The sequence below is a fragment of the Lissotriton vulgaris genome, chromosome 5, assembly GCF_964263255.1.
Source record: "Lissotriton vulgaris chromosome 5, aLisVul1.2, whole genome shotgun sequence".
Lineage (NCBI taxonomy): Eukaryota > Metazoa > Chordata > Amphibia > Caudata > Salamandridae > Lissotriton > Lissotriton vulgaris.
In genome coordinates, this window is record NC_141693.1 from 676994628 (window position 1) to 677008182 (window position 13555).

Here is a 13555-nt window from a genome sequence, read left to right on the forward strand (position 1 = left end):
AGAAAAGATCGCGGTGAAGAAGGAATTTGGGCCTTCTTAGAGAAAAGCAGTACCTGTCTTGGCAGTCACCGGAACAAGATCAGTTGTGCTACCGCCCCTTGCTGGCAAAAAGGAGAACAGAGTCGTGTTCATCGACCTGGTAAAACCACAAGCATGTGGCCTATAATCAACAGTAGGCCCAGTGGACTCCCAAGAAACAACAGAATACCCAAACTTGCAACAATCCAAGAGGTTCAAACTGAAAGACTAATCACATTCGATCAGCCTGCAGTGCACAATGAAGGACTATGCAATAATGCCATGGAACTCGTGCCTCTTGAAACACAGATTGAAACAGTTCGTCAAGAAACAACACCAGTCTACAATGATGTGGCATCAGAAAGTGCTACCGAGAGACAGATTGAAAGAACAATCCCATCAATTGACAGAACTGCCTCTGGTTATTTCATCAACTTTGACAACTTCTCTGAAGATTTAAACGACCCCGAAGTGATGCCAGAAACAAAAAAGACTTTTAAAGAAAAAGCAACGGAACTCTTTCATCAACTGAAGGAAATCTACCTTATTTCCCCTTGGCTAGAGTTCTGGTTCGGTCTAGGTGTATTTTTCCTCCTGCTTTGGCTCATCATGGTACTATGTTTGGGAAAATTCATTGAAGGAAAATATATTACAATGGACACAGCAAGTCAGAACATCAACCTAGTCCTGAAACCACACAGATCATCCCACGTGAAGAAAAGAGAACTGTCAACAGTAAATGTCACAGCAATTCCAATACCTGGTGGGGTAGTATGGGAGAAAACAGACTATGAGATATATGGTCCGGTCGAAATCCTGAAGTATCCTCATCAACTGAAGGTTTCCTTAAGTGACTTTGTGACGCCTAGTACATTCTCTGATGATTGAGACTTTAACAGTATTAATGACATGATGTCTGATTTAGTAATGTCAGCTAGATTCACAGATCATGATTATTTACAAGGTTCATCTAGTTATGAGCAGCTATTCTGTTACACCCATTATGGGGATCATTACTTGCATAAATCTGCACAGCCTTGGAGTTCTGGACTTTTTGGTTCCGTCCAGAGGTGTCAGGGAACAACACCCAAAGACCCCGGAGTTCCACCTGCCTTGGTGCGCAAATGAACAGAAACACGGGCTTCTCGATGGTGGCGTCAAAGACCAAAGGTTTATTACTGCAGGGACACAGAAGTCACAGAAACCACACATGGGCAGATTCTAGGAGCCTGTTCAAATTGTACAAAGAGGGTTGCTCCTTATATACTGAATTTTAAGCTGGGGGCAAATTCTTTACATGTAATACATTCCCAAAACCTTTGTGTCTAAAACAATAAATATTTGGCGTTACACAGGAACCGTCGATAATATCTGATGCCAAACATTACGAAGAGGGGTTCCCACTAGTTCATCACAATCCCTTGTCAATATTGCATTCAAGAGCCGGACCGCCTCATCGTAAATTTCGTTACCTCCCCCTAATAAAGATTCAGAAAGAAAGGAACGGAGCCAGGTGTGGAAGATAGAAAAGTGGGATAAGAGATGCTTGTGGATTGTAAATGGGCAAGGCTACCGGCTTCGGCCGCCTAATCATGATCGGGACAATGGACACGGGAACCAGTTCGGTGGGGCTGGCCTCAGCTTCCTGACCAGCAGTATCTTCCTTGCTGAAGACACCTCTCGCTACTCTGGTCCTGTGATAGTCAGATGAAGCAGTGTATGTTGGGGGCAGCAATCGAGCAATATAACATGAACCTGAAAAGTCGGCAGGCAACCATGTATAAGCTCGGTCTCGACAGATGAAGTAGGTACCCCTAGCAGTAAGAAAGGCAGGAGAAGAGTTAGCCGGAAACACATAAGTCTCTACGCACTCACTCCTCCCTAGCTGAGCTCTCGGATTTCTCCCATTACCTTGCAAACAGACCTGACCTCGGTGAGGTACGACCCAGATTGGAGTTGAGCTTTTACGCTTGCTTTCTCCCAAACTAAGGCGATACTCTGAAGAATTCCAGCTTAAATATACTCGCAATTCGTCTCTAGGGTAAGATGGAGTATTATTGACGCCCTTGATCATGTCAATAATTCCCTGGACTAAAGCTTTATTGGCAGAGTTATATTTAGTGGAGCGTGGTGGACGTGGAGGATAGGTTTCAAGGGCATAAGCAAAGATGGTTTGAAGGGCCTGAAATGATCCATTGTAGCTGAAAGGCAAAACCAGATAAGGAATACCTTTATCCATAGTGTGGGGTATCAAGCCACACACCCAGCAGTCTGTAGTGTTAACTACCAGTTGATGTTGATGCAAGAGTTGTACAAAAGTGTTATTGATGAATTCTGAGCGTCGAGCTTGCTCATGTTCAGAAAACGAGTGAAAAGAGTGTATAGAGGAAACAGTAGAAGTAGCGGGATCAAGGGGAGGTACTGTAGTTACTGGCACAAAAATTAAACTCATACCGAAAACGATTCCACCCACCAATGTTATCAAAACAATCAAAAATGTAATGGCACATTGTATTAAAAAGCATTTGCTGTGAAAAATTCTGTAAAGTCTGTTTCTGCGAACATAAATCACATTATCTCGTTGCAGCGCAGGAAGCTCCATCTTCTACAATCCGCTCGCGACCACTGATGATGTGTACGTAGATGAAAATGCCTCTATCAGCCCTGGGAGTTCCCAGAACCAACAGAAAGATCGACCTTGTGTCAGACCCCCGCAGATTCAACTAGGCACACAGCCACGACCCTACGGCTACCCAGACGGCAAGGCAATTTTTAAAAACAAAAAAAAACAATAGCAAACTTCCTGGCTGAAGGCAAAAGTTCAAAATTTCAAAATATCACAATGGGCAGTTGCCTGCTTTATTTGTCCATATTACGAGGTCGTAAATTGTATCTTTGCTTTGCAGGAACTGTTTGATCGGCAAATAGCGTATCACTAGTAGTTGTTGCAGTGTTCAGGTTCGCAGATGACAGAGTTTTTTTCGATGCAGGGGACAAATGTTCAGAGTTCAAAGGAGTCTTTTCAGGAGGAGAGTCAGAGTTTGGAGTGTCGGTAATCAATTCGGCATCGCTGAAAGGTATGAATTTTGGCGTGCGTTCAAATTCGGAGGCACCAATTCCCTTCTTCACCCAGTCGTCGTAAGGAAGTGGCAAAGGGACACGCTTAACATGGGATGCGTGCACCCAGTGCTTGCAGCCAGCTACACGAACTGCTGTTCTCGTTGCAAGCAGGACTTGGAAGGGGCCGACGTATCTGGGCTGAAGGTTCTTCGTCCTCGCGAAGTTTCTGATAACCACAAGATCTCCTGGTTTCAGCTGATGCCCTGGACTCTCCGGAGGCTTTGGTAAAGCATCGAAAACCTGTTGGTGAATAAGACTCAATTTAGCAGTCAAGTCGTAAAGGTAGTCTATCAACATAGGATATTCTAGAGAACAAAATTCCTTAGGCCTTGGCACACCCCAAATATTTGCCGGGCGGCCAAAGACTATCTCATAGGGGCTAAGCCCCACTCTAGAATGTACAGTTGCTCTCGTTGATAGCAAAGCCAACGGAAGTGCGTCTGGCCAGGGTAAACCTGTGGATGCTTGTATTTTAGCTAGTTTCAGCTTGAGGGTGCCATTGTAACCCTCTACTAAACCAGCAGACTGAGGATGATTCGCACTGTGGAACTTCTGTTTGATGCCTAGGCCGGTACATACACTCTGCATAACTTTCCCTATAAACTCACTTCCGTTATCTGACCATACAATCCGTGGCATTCCAAATCTAGGGAAATATTCTTTGAGAAGAATTTTGGCAGTTGATAGGGCAGTATTGTCCTTTAGTGGATATGCTTCGATCCACCTGGAAAAAGCACAGACTACCACCAGGACGTATTTCAGATTATTACAGCGATCCATGTGAATGAAGTCTAACTGAATCACTTCAAAGGGGCAGGAAGGAGGAGCGAAGTGACCAGCAGGAGTTGGAGTTCCCTTGCCAGGATTATGCATCAGGCATACCATACAATTTTTCACCACTCTCTCTGCACACTTACTGATCCCATCATTCTTCCAGACTGGAGCCAACATCTTACAGATTCCTTTAGAACTTATATGCGCTATTCCATGCGCCATTGTCACCACTGCAAGCACATACGCGTCAGGCAACATCCAACGCTGCTGTTCCGTCAGATCAATCCAACACCCATTCGAATCCAACTTGCCCGTACTTTCTCTCCATACATGTTTTTCTTCCTCAGTTGCCTCTTTCTGAATCTCTTTCACACTTTCCATTGTATCCTCACACATTCCAGAGTCAGCAATCCATCTCGCAGACGTAGCAACATACATCCTGCTCATCATGTCTCTAGCTGTCTGTTTAGCAGTCTCATCAGCAAAAGCATTCCCACGACCAACATCATCCGTGATTGCTTTATGAGCACTGCACTTCACAATCGCAACTTCAGTCGGCAAGGTTAGAGATTCCAACAAATCGTTAACTAGCTGACCATGTTGAATCTTAGTCCCATGGGACGTAATGAAACCTCTTTCTTTCCACAAACGGCCAAAACTATGGGCCACGCCAAATGCGTACTGACTATCTGTGAACACATTCACTCTCTTTCCCTTAGCTAAGACACACGCTCTTGTTAGAGCTATTAATTCTGCAGCTTGGGCAGAATTCTGACTCACTCTTGCAGTCTCCACAATCGTCTTCAAAGTCGTTACTGCGTAAGCAGCAGTCACATCACCATTCTCCAATTTAAAGCATGACCCATCCACATACAGCGTACCATCTGGATCTGACAATGGAGTATCCTTTAAGTCAATACGTCCTTTTGTCTCTTCCTCCGTTTTAAAACAACAATCATGTGGCTCGGAATCACTCGACTCTTGATTAGCCGGCAACAACGTTGCTGGATTCAATACATTACATCTTTTGATCTGAATATGACTCGCTAGTAACGTCAGCTCGTAACCAGATAGTCTTGCACTGGTAAGGTGTTGTGTCTTAGTTCGGTTCATGAGTGTATCCACTGCATGAGGAACCATGACCACTAGCATGTTGTTCATCACCAAACCAGCAGATTGTCGAATGGAAGCCGCAGCTGCCGCTGTAGCTCTCAAACAACTAGGTAACGCTCTAGCTACCGGATCTAATGTTGATGAAAAATACGCACATGGGCGTTGTTTATCACCAAATGTCTGTGTCAGAACACTCAACGCGCAACCTTCTCTCTCGTGAACGTAGAGCGTGAATGGCTTGCTGTAATCAGGTGTACCCAATACAGGAGCTGAACACAGTGCTTTTCGTAATTCAGTAAAACTCTCCTGACATTCATCAGACCATGGCACCGGACTCGGAACATTTTTCCCAGTCAAAGCTACCAAAGGTTTTGCTAAAAGAGAAAAATTTGGGATCCACTGCCTACAGTAAGAGGTGATACCTAAAAAGGCACGCACTTCTCTCTGTGTGCGAGGAACACTCATCTGCGTAATTGCTTTTATTCTCTCTGGGGTCAACTTCCTTCCCTCCTTTGACAAGAGATGACCTAGGTAGGTCACTTCTTGGCAGCAGTATTGCATTTTCGAAGGTGACACCTTGTGATTCAAATTAGACAAATGATGCAATAACGAAATTGTAGCTGCTTTGCAAGTTTCCTTGTCATCGGCAGCCACTAGAAGATCGTCTACATACTGTACTAGAGCAGAGCCTGGAGGAAGGACAAAGGCATCTAACTGACTTTTTAATGCCTGACTGTAAATAGATGGACTCTCACAATAGCCTTGTGGAGCGCGTTTAAATCTGAAACTTCGACCTCCTAGACAGAAACCAAAAATATCTCTGCTTTCCTCGGCTATCGGAATGCTGAAAAAGGCATTCTTCAAGTCAATGACTGAAAACCAAGTAGCTGTAGCAGGAATCAGTGTTAGCAAGGCAGTAATGTCTGGAACTACAGGAAACTGCGGAACTACAATCTTATTAACTTCTCTGAGGTCGATAACAAACCTAAACACTGGAGGCTTTGTGGGATCAGTTCGTTTCAAAATCGGTAATACAGGACTGTTACAGACATTTCCTCTAGTTTCTTCAACCACACCTTTCTTAATCAAATCTTGTACAATCAATAAAAGTGCACGTTCACCTTCACTAGATATTTTATATTGAGGAATTCGTGGAAATTTTACATTCGCTTTCAAAGTGACTACATATGGTGGTATTTCCAAAAGGCCTACATCGTTAGGACCAGTCGCCCAAAGAGAATCAAGGAGTGAACGCAGCTCTGGCGGGAGTGCATCCATTGACAAGTACATCGGAGAGGTGATTCTTTTACCCAATGTAAGCTGTACTCCTTCCGGAGAACAGTACAATGTCGCATATAGTCGTTTTAACAAGTCTAAACCAAGCAGATTTTCATTACAACCTGTCGTCAAAATCAGGGGTGCTTTTAATTGACACGGTCCAACAGAAATAGACAAAGGACCAGATATCGGGTTGTAAACAGGGGCGCCTGAAAAACCTACAGAGACATTTGTTGAGCCGGACAAAGGTGCGCCAGGGAGTTTCGCATGAATGATAGAACTTTTTGCTGCACCAGTATCCAACAGAAACGGTTCGACTACACCTGATGTTGCTACTGCGACATAAGGCCCACTCTGATCCACTGGAACTGATACTACTCCCTCTCTCTGTCCATGGCTGTCCTAGTACCCATTTTGCTGAAATCCCTCATCCACTTCACAATAGTCTTCAACAAGATACTGTTGAGATCTATTTTGCTGGGCAGACTGTCCATTTCGTTGATCAAAGTGATTGGAAGGACGATCGTTCGTTTGTGGAGGCATAGCACCTCGCCCTCGACCTCTAGAATTTTGCACAAAACCACCACGACCTCTTTGAGCTGCTGCTGCATTATTTTGCGCTAAGATCGGACACTCATTCTTGTAGTGACCCTCTTTCTTACAGTACGCACACTGGTTCCACTGATATTGAGGCCTCGGTGAACTATAATCTGTTCTTTGATATGAACCCTGTTGCGTATTATTCTGATTCGTGCGAGGCGGATACGCCTGCTGCAAAAGAACTTTAGTTTTTAAATCCTTCGTTTTCTTATCTGATTTTTCTTTTTCCTCTTTATCTCTATTTTCATAGTACTGTGCAGTCGCAAGTATTTGCGCAGTTGTAGAAACAGCCCACGCACTCTCGGAATCTTTTAATTTGTTGCATAACTCAGGTAACAAATTATGCACAAATTTATCGACAAACAGTCTCTGTCCTCCTTCTGTGCTCATATCCTGACCACTGTGATCCACAAAAGTCTCTTCGAACCTCGTGAAGAAGTCGGAAACACTTTCGTCTTTCTTTTGCCTGCATGCGGACAACTTGTCCCAATTAACACGCAATGCGGGCATCAGAGTCTTCATTAAGTCTATTATTCTACCTGGAAGGTTAGCAATTAGGGGTTCGGGTTTTGCACCACCTATTTGCTGACCATCCGCTGCAACAATAGCTGCCCAATTACCACCTAGGGCAACTGGATGATTCTCTCTACGAATTTTAGCCCAAATTGGTTGCGGAACTACGTTCCCAAATAACATATCGATGTCTGCTAAGTTCATTATACAAGCCTCAACTGTCTGTGTTAAATCCTTATAGTATCCAGCAGGATTCTTACGCGGATCTGGCAAGGCCTGCTTCACTGCTAGCACTTCAGCTCGTTTCCATGGAATGTGTATCCACACTCTTTGGAATTGGGCCGGAGCGGCTGCAATACCATTCGGTGCGTCAGCTTGCACAGCTTCGCACCAAATTGGAGGAACCTCCCTCATTGGATATTGGCGACTTAGCTTCGTCTTGCTTTTCTCTAAATCTCTTGGTGAATGAAGTGATGGATCACTCCTATAACTTAAAATCAGTTCCATCGCTTCTTCTATATTTTCACCTACTATCATTCCTGCAGCAAACTCTTTCTGAACCTTAATTAAGTCTTCTAGATTTGATTCAACATCATCTTCTTCTATTTCCTCACGTAACAGCGAGCACATCTCGTCAAAGACATACCGCTGCGTTGGTTCTTTCCACTGCATAAAGGTATCTAGCACATCTCTCGTACTATATCTCCTACTCTTCGAAATCCATCTGAGAGCCGTGGAATCTAAAATTCCCCGTTCCTCAGTACTCGGAAGCTGACTACGTCTTTGAACAGAGTCAGAAGTAGGAGTCTTGATTAAAGTTTTATATAAAGGAGACAGAATGTTAGATACAGAATCAGTTATTCTTCGACGAACAGAAAGTGGAGTCAACATACTGGCAGACGCAGAGAACACACTAGAGGTAGGAACAGATAGCGGGACAGTAGGAGTATCGAGAAAGATAGTTTGTGGAACAGTAGGTGTAAGCGAGACAGATACAGGTATAGAAGTCGGCAATCCAGGAGGAGGAGGAGGAGCTGTAGGAACATTCATATTGACCACAGGAGGTACAGGAGCTTGATTCTGAGGGGCAGGAGCAGGAATACCAAGTTGTCCAGCAACCAGCAATTGTACATTTGGTAAAGGTGGAGCCGTAGCACCTTGTGCATACGGTGGAGGTGACCGTAACAAATAAGACAACAGAGGATCGTTTTCAGAGTCCTCTAGTATCTTAGCAGTTTTCGATGGCAAGGCAGGATAGCACTTGTCAATCGCTAAATTATGCTCTCTAATGGCCACCTCTATGGCCTTCTCTGACTCGTTAACTTTCAGCTGCTTAGCCGCTTGCTCCAGAGTCAACTCTTCTTGCTCTTTTTGTTCTCTCTTTAACCTCTTCATTTCTCTCTGTTTAGATTCTTTTCGCCAATAACGGAAAGAATCAAACATTGCCGGCCGGGCTTTCTTCCTAAACAATTTCGCTTCTAAGTTATCAAGAATTTCGGGTTCAAAACTACCATGCAGTGGCCAACTAAGGACACCATCTTTCTCAGTATATCGGACCCACACCTCATTATAAGATATAGGACCCACACCATGTTTACAATATAAGTCATATAGGGGAGTCCCAATCGGAGGAACCAGACATGAGTCCTCCAATCGTGAGTCACTGTTGCAACCAAGACAAGACAACATACAATTTCTCCGACTTACCATTTTGCAATCCGGAACACAGAACAAACAAAACAAGAAACAGATATGTGCACCTGAACCAAGAACTTAGGCCTACCAAAACGAACTGATGTATCGCTACCCAAACTAAACCAAATAGATTATCGTAACCAGAACAACCAGTGATAATCTTACGAAACCAAACCAAACCAAGAACCAAAAGGATTTTAACAACCCTCACGAAGTAACCAGCTAGCTATCACTAAATACTTAACTGAGGCACTGAAGACGTCACCAAGGAGAAACCCGTCACGTTTCGCTGTACTAAGGACTGCACCTCGGGTCCAAGACAGGGCGACGGTCAAGGCAACGGCCCACTGCAGCCGTCCTGAACGGGAACCCTCGTGGAAGAGAACGTCGGGCCACTTTTGCGATATGCCGGGATCGATGAAGTGGGGCGCCTCCCTCAGGAATCTTCACACGAAGCTTCTCGAACTCTTCAGGCTTTTGGACCGGTACCGAATGACGTCGCCCCACGTTGGGCGCCAATTGGAGTTCTGGACTTTTTGGTTCCGTCCAGAGGTGTCAGGGAACAACACCCAAAGACCCCGGAGTTCCACCTGCCTTGGTGCGCAAATGAACAGAAACACGGGCTTCTCGATGGTGGCGTCAAAGACCAAAGGTTTATTACTGCAGGGACACAGAAGTCACAGAAACCACACATGGGCAGATTCTAGGAGCCTGTTCAAATTGTACAAAGAGGGTTGCTCCTTATATACTGAATTTTAAGCTGGGGGCAAATTCTTTACATGTAATACATTCCCAAAACCTTTGTGTCTAAAACAATAAATATTTGGCGTTACACAGGAACCGTCGATAATATCTGATGCCAAACATTACGAAGAGGGGTTCCCACTAGTTCATCACAATCCCTTGTCAATATTGCATTCAAGAGCCGGACCGCCTCATCGTAAATTTCGTTACCTCCCCCTAATAAAGATTCAGAAAGAAAGGAACGGAGCCAGGTGTGGAAGATAGAAAAGTGGGATAAGAGATGCTTGTGGGTTGTAAATGGGCAAGGCTACCGGCTTCGGCCGCCTAATCATGATCGGGACAATGGACACGGGAACCAGTTCGGTGGGGCTGGCCTCGGGCAGAGGAGGCAGCCTTTGTCGAGTCATGCAGCTACAGCGTGTTCTGTTCCAAGGTGCACGTGTCACTAGAGAGGTGAATCTCCGGCTAAGGCTACGTGTCCTTAACCGAAATGAAGTGATCAGAGGTTATTGCGTATGTGAGGGCAAGAAACACAAAATGGCTGCCATGCTCTAAGATGGATGCCGTGGGTAGATCAGAAATGTGTCTGTTACGGGAGTACTCTTGCTCGTAGCGTAGCGAAAACACCAGGATATGCTAAATGGATCATTTGCGGTTCGCTGATACCAATATTATGTATTTCCGACAATATTGAAAACACGGGTTCAAATCGTCACGGAACCTCAGACTAGAAATGTTTTTATGTATAATCAATGGGAGCATTGTTCTACACCACCTAAAAGCAGTTCTAAAGCATTTTTTGAGAAATTCAAATACTTTACAGGGTTTAACACCAGTAATGCAGAAACGTTTTATTACAAACTGTTAGATAAAACAGGAATGAAAACAATGCTGACAAATTCTAAATTGATATATTCAGAAGCATTTTATGACAAAATGATGACATTTGGTTTTGATTATTGGAAAAATAATATTGAAACGAAAACTATTTGGGGTACAAAAGATTGGCAGGTACAAGGCATAGAAGCACTGTTTAGAACCTGCATGATACCAGAACAAATGTTATTTTTAAATGACACAATACACCAAACATCTTGTCTTGGCCTAGCTAAGATCAAAGACCTTAAAACACCGTCTATTCCGAAGCCAATACCTGAGAATACAACCACAGATATTGAGTTAGACGTGTCACAAATTTTACATTTCAACAGAACACATCCTGATTGGAAAAAGTGGTTAATCTGGCCTACAGACACAAATAGCTGTCAAGATAGATTCCTGAATAAAACACAGGGGTTAAAAATGACCAGATTAGACCCTAGATCTTCCCAGAGACAACATCCAGGGATTATAACAACATACAGTGTAGGGAAACTCTGCCTTGAATGGCTAACTTCGTCCACACTGGCTGAAATTAAGCAACACTTGTCTTTACTAAAAGAGGGTGCTGATTTGCGCGATTTCATTCTTGGACCACACAAACAGCGTCAAAAGCGTTTCAGAGCGACCAGTATCTATGCTGCTTACAACGAGGCTTGGAAAGTAAAGCAAATTGAAACTGCTGAAAAAATACGAGAAATTGATCGTATTAATTTGGAGAAATCACTTTCTGTGGTAGACAATGGGTTAACGACTCTGTCTTCCAGAATATATTCGTTGGACAATATTGTATCCTCTGCCTTTGATGTGATAGACAGAGATTTGCTAATGTTACAACATGGCCAATCTCAATTACGCTCTATTATAGAATTAGGCTGGACGCTGCAAAATCTTCGTTCAGGCTATGTGCCTTGGCGTTTAATCAACACAACGTCATTATTTTCCAGTTTTAACCTTACTGATAAACAGATCAGTTTGGCACAGAAAGGAGCAGACTATACAATCCTGAGCATCGAAAAACTCGAGAGATTACCATTGACAATGTCAGAGAGTCCAGTCATTGAATGGATAATACACGGAATTATCACAATTCCGATAACAACTTTCCGATTTAAAAAGTGCCTTGAGTACATACCTGCTGGCCAGTATGAACAATTGGGTAAAAGATATGTAAAATCCGAATGGAAATTACCATACACTCATTCTTGCTATAGTGACAGCAACAAAAATGTATTTCTTAGTGGTGAAAATTGTAAACATTCACTAAGCGGTATACTTTTGTGTCAGGGTATTAATTTACACGGAGCATGTGATGGAAATTCAAACAACCTTTCATGCCACCAGCTAGTCACACCTGCAACTCAGATAGAGCCCTTCTTTATGCAACTTTCAAACGGGAGTTACATTCTTAGAACGGATCACAGATGTTGTGGCCTCGTGCCAGGGAAAAGTTATCTAGTAGAAGTAACATCCATGGTCAAATGCTGTATGCAAGCATTGTTTCCGAGTGGGCCTCCAGACATAGTGACTCCCATCTGGCCTCGTCTGAATCTCTTTTCTATACGAATTGATACATTAAGCAAAATGAAATCTGTACTTTTACAGACAACAGTGCCTATAACGTCATCTAAAGAGACGTATGATCTTCTAGTTGCAAGGACAGCTACTGAAGTTCATGACCTTTTATCAACAAATTGCCCCGTGCATTTCGTAGAAATGTTCAGCCAACTCCTTAACATGTCTAGTGCTACAAGCATCCCAGGCATATTTAAGACAGTCTTTACGGGACTGCTAACACCCTTCCAGGCAATTTTGGGAATCTTTCCTAATTTTGTGCACTCCATTTTTGGCGGCATACCATTATTTTTGGGACTCGTCGCAGGGATTCTATTTTTGACCCTCCTGCTACGTTATGGCAAGCCTCGGCTCAGACATAGCTCCCATGGGAATGGAAGAGACAATCCTAGCAATGCGCTACCGGGACAGGATAACTAACGTCCTTGGATTGGCCAGGCTGAGAGATCTAAACATGACCTGGTTCCTTTCATTCAGACCGATATGGCAAAATTGCATTTTACCTGTGCCACGGTGTATGCTTTGCGGCGATGAATGCGTGTTGGACATCTGTCTTTCACTTCCATCAGCAGTACCAATGGACGTCGATACTTTGCTCAGTCCAATAACGGCTCACGCATTGTGTTGTCCCCAGCGGCTACCAATCCTGATGACGGCATTCGTGGAGACTCCTGTGCTACAGCCAAGTGGTAACAGTGGAGCGAGTGACAAAAGCAACATCATCCAGGTACAACGTTCTGTGAGCATTGCTGGTCCTGACTATGATGACAGCAATCATTCTCACACCTGCCAAGTTACAGCGCTATCTAATTTGGTTGAACTATCACCTGAATTTGTAGACCAATTCTTTCAGAGCCTGTCTGATACGATGTTCTCACCCGTAGAGAAACAATAACTTTGAGAAGCTTTCCGACACACAGCGTTCCCATGAACTCTGAATTCGGCCTTCAGTTTTGATCAACAAAAACTGCCAAGAGCTTTGGAAATCTATTTTCTTTGAATTGGACATTTTTTTTTAATATTGACCCTTTTTGGCACGAACAATTCTTTGCTTAACGTAAAAACTATTCTTAGAGAACAGAAGCTTCACACTTCTATTTCTAAACACATCTAGAGACATAACAACATTACACCAGCCTCTAGCACACATGTTATTACAATGCATTTTTATGTGATGATTTATCTCGCCTTTTCTTCTGTCAGAGATACTTCATGTGTAATTCTTTTTGCATATTCGTTCATTGAT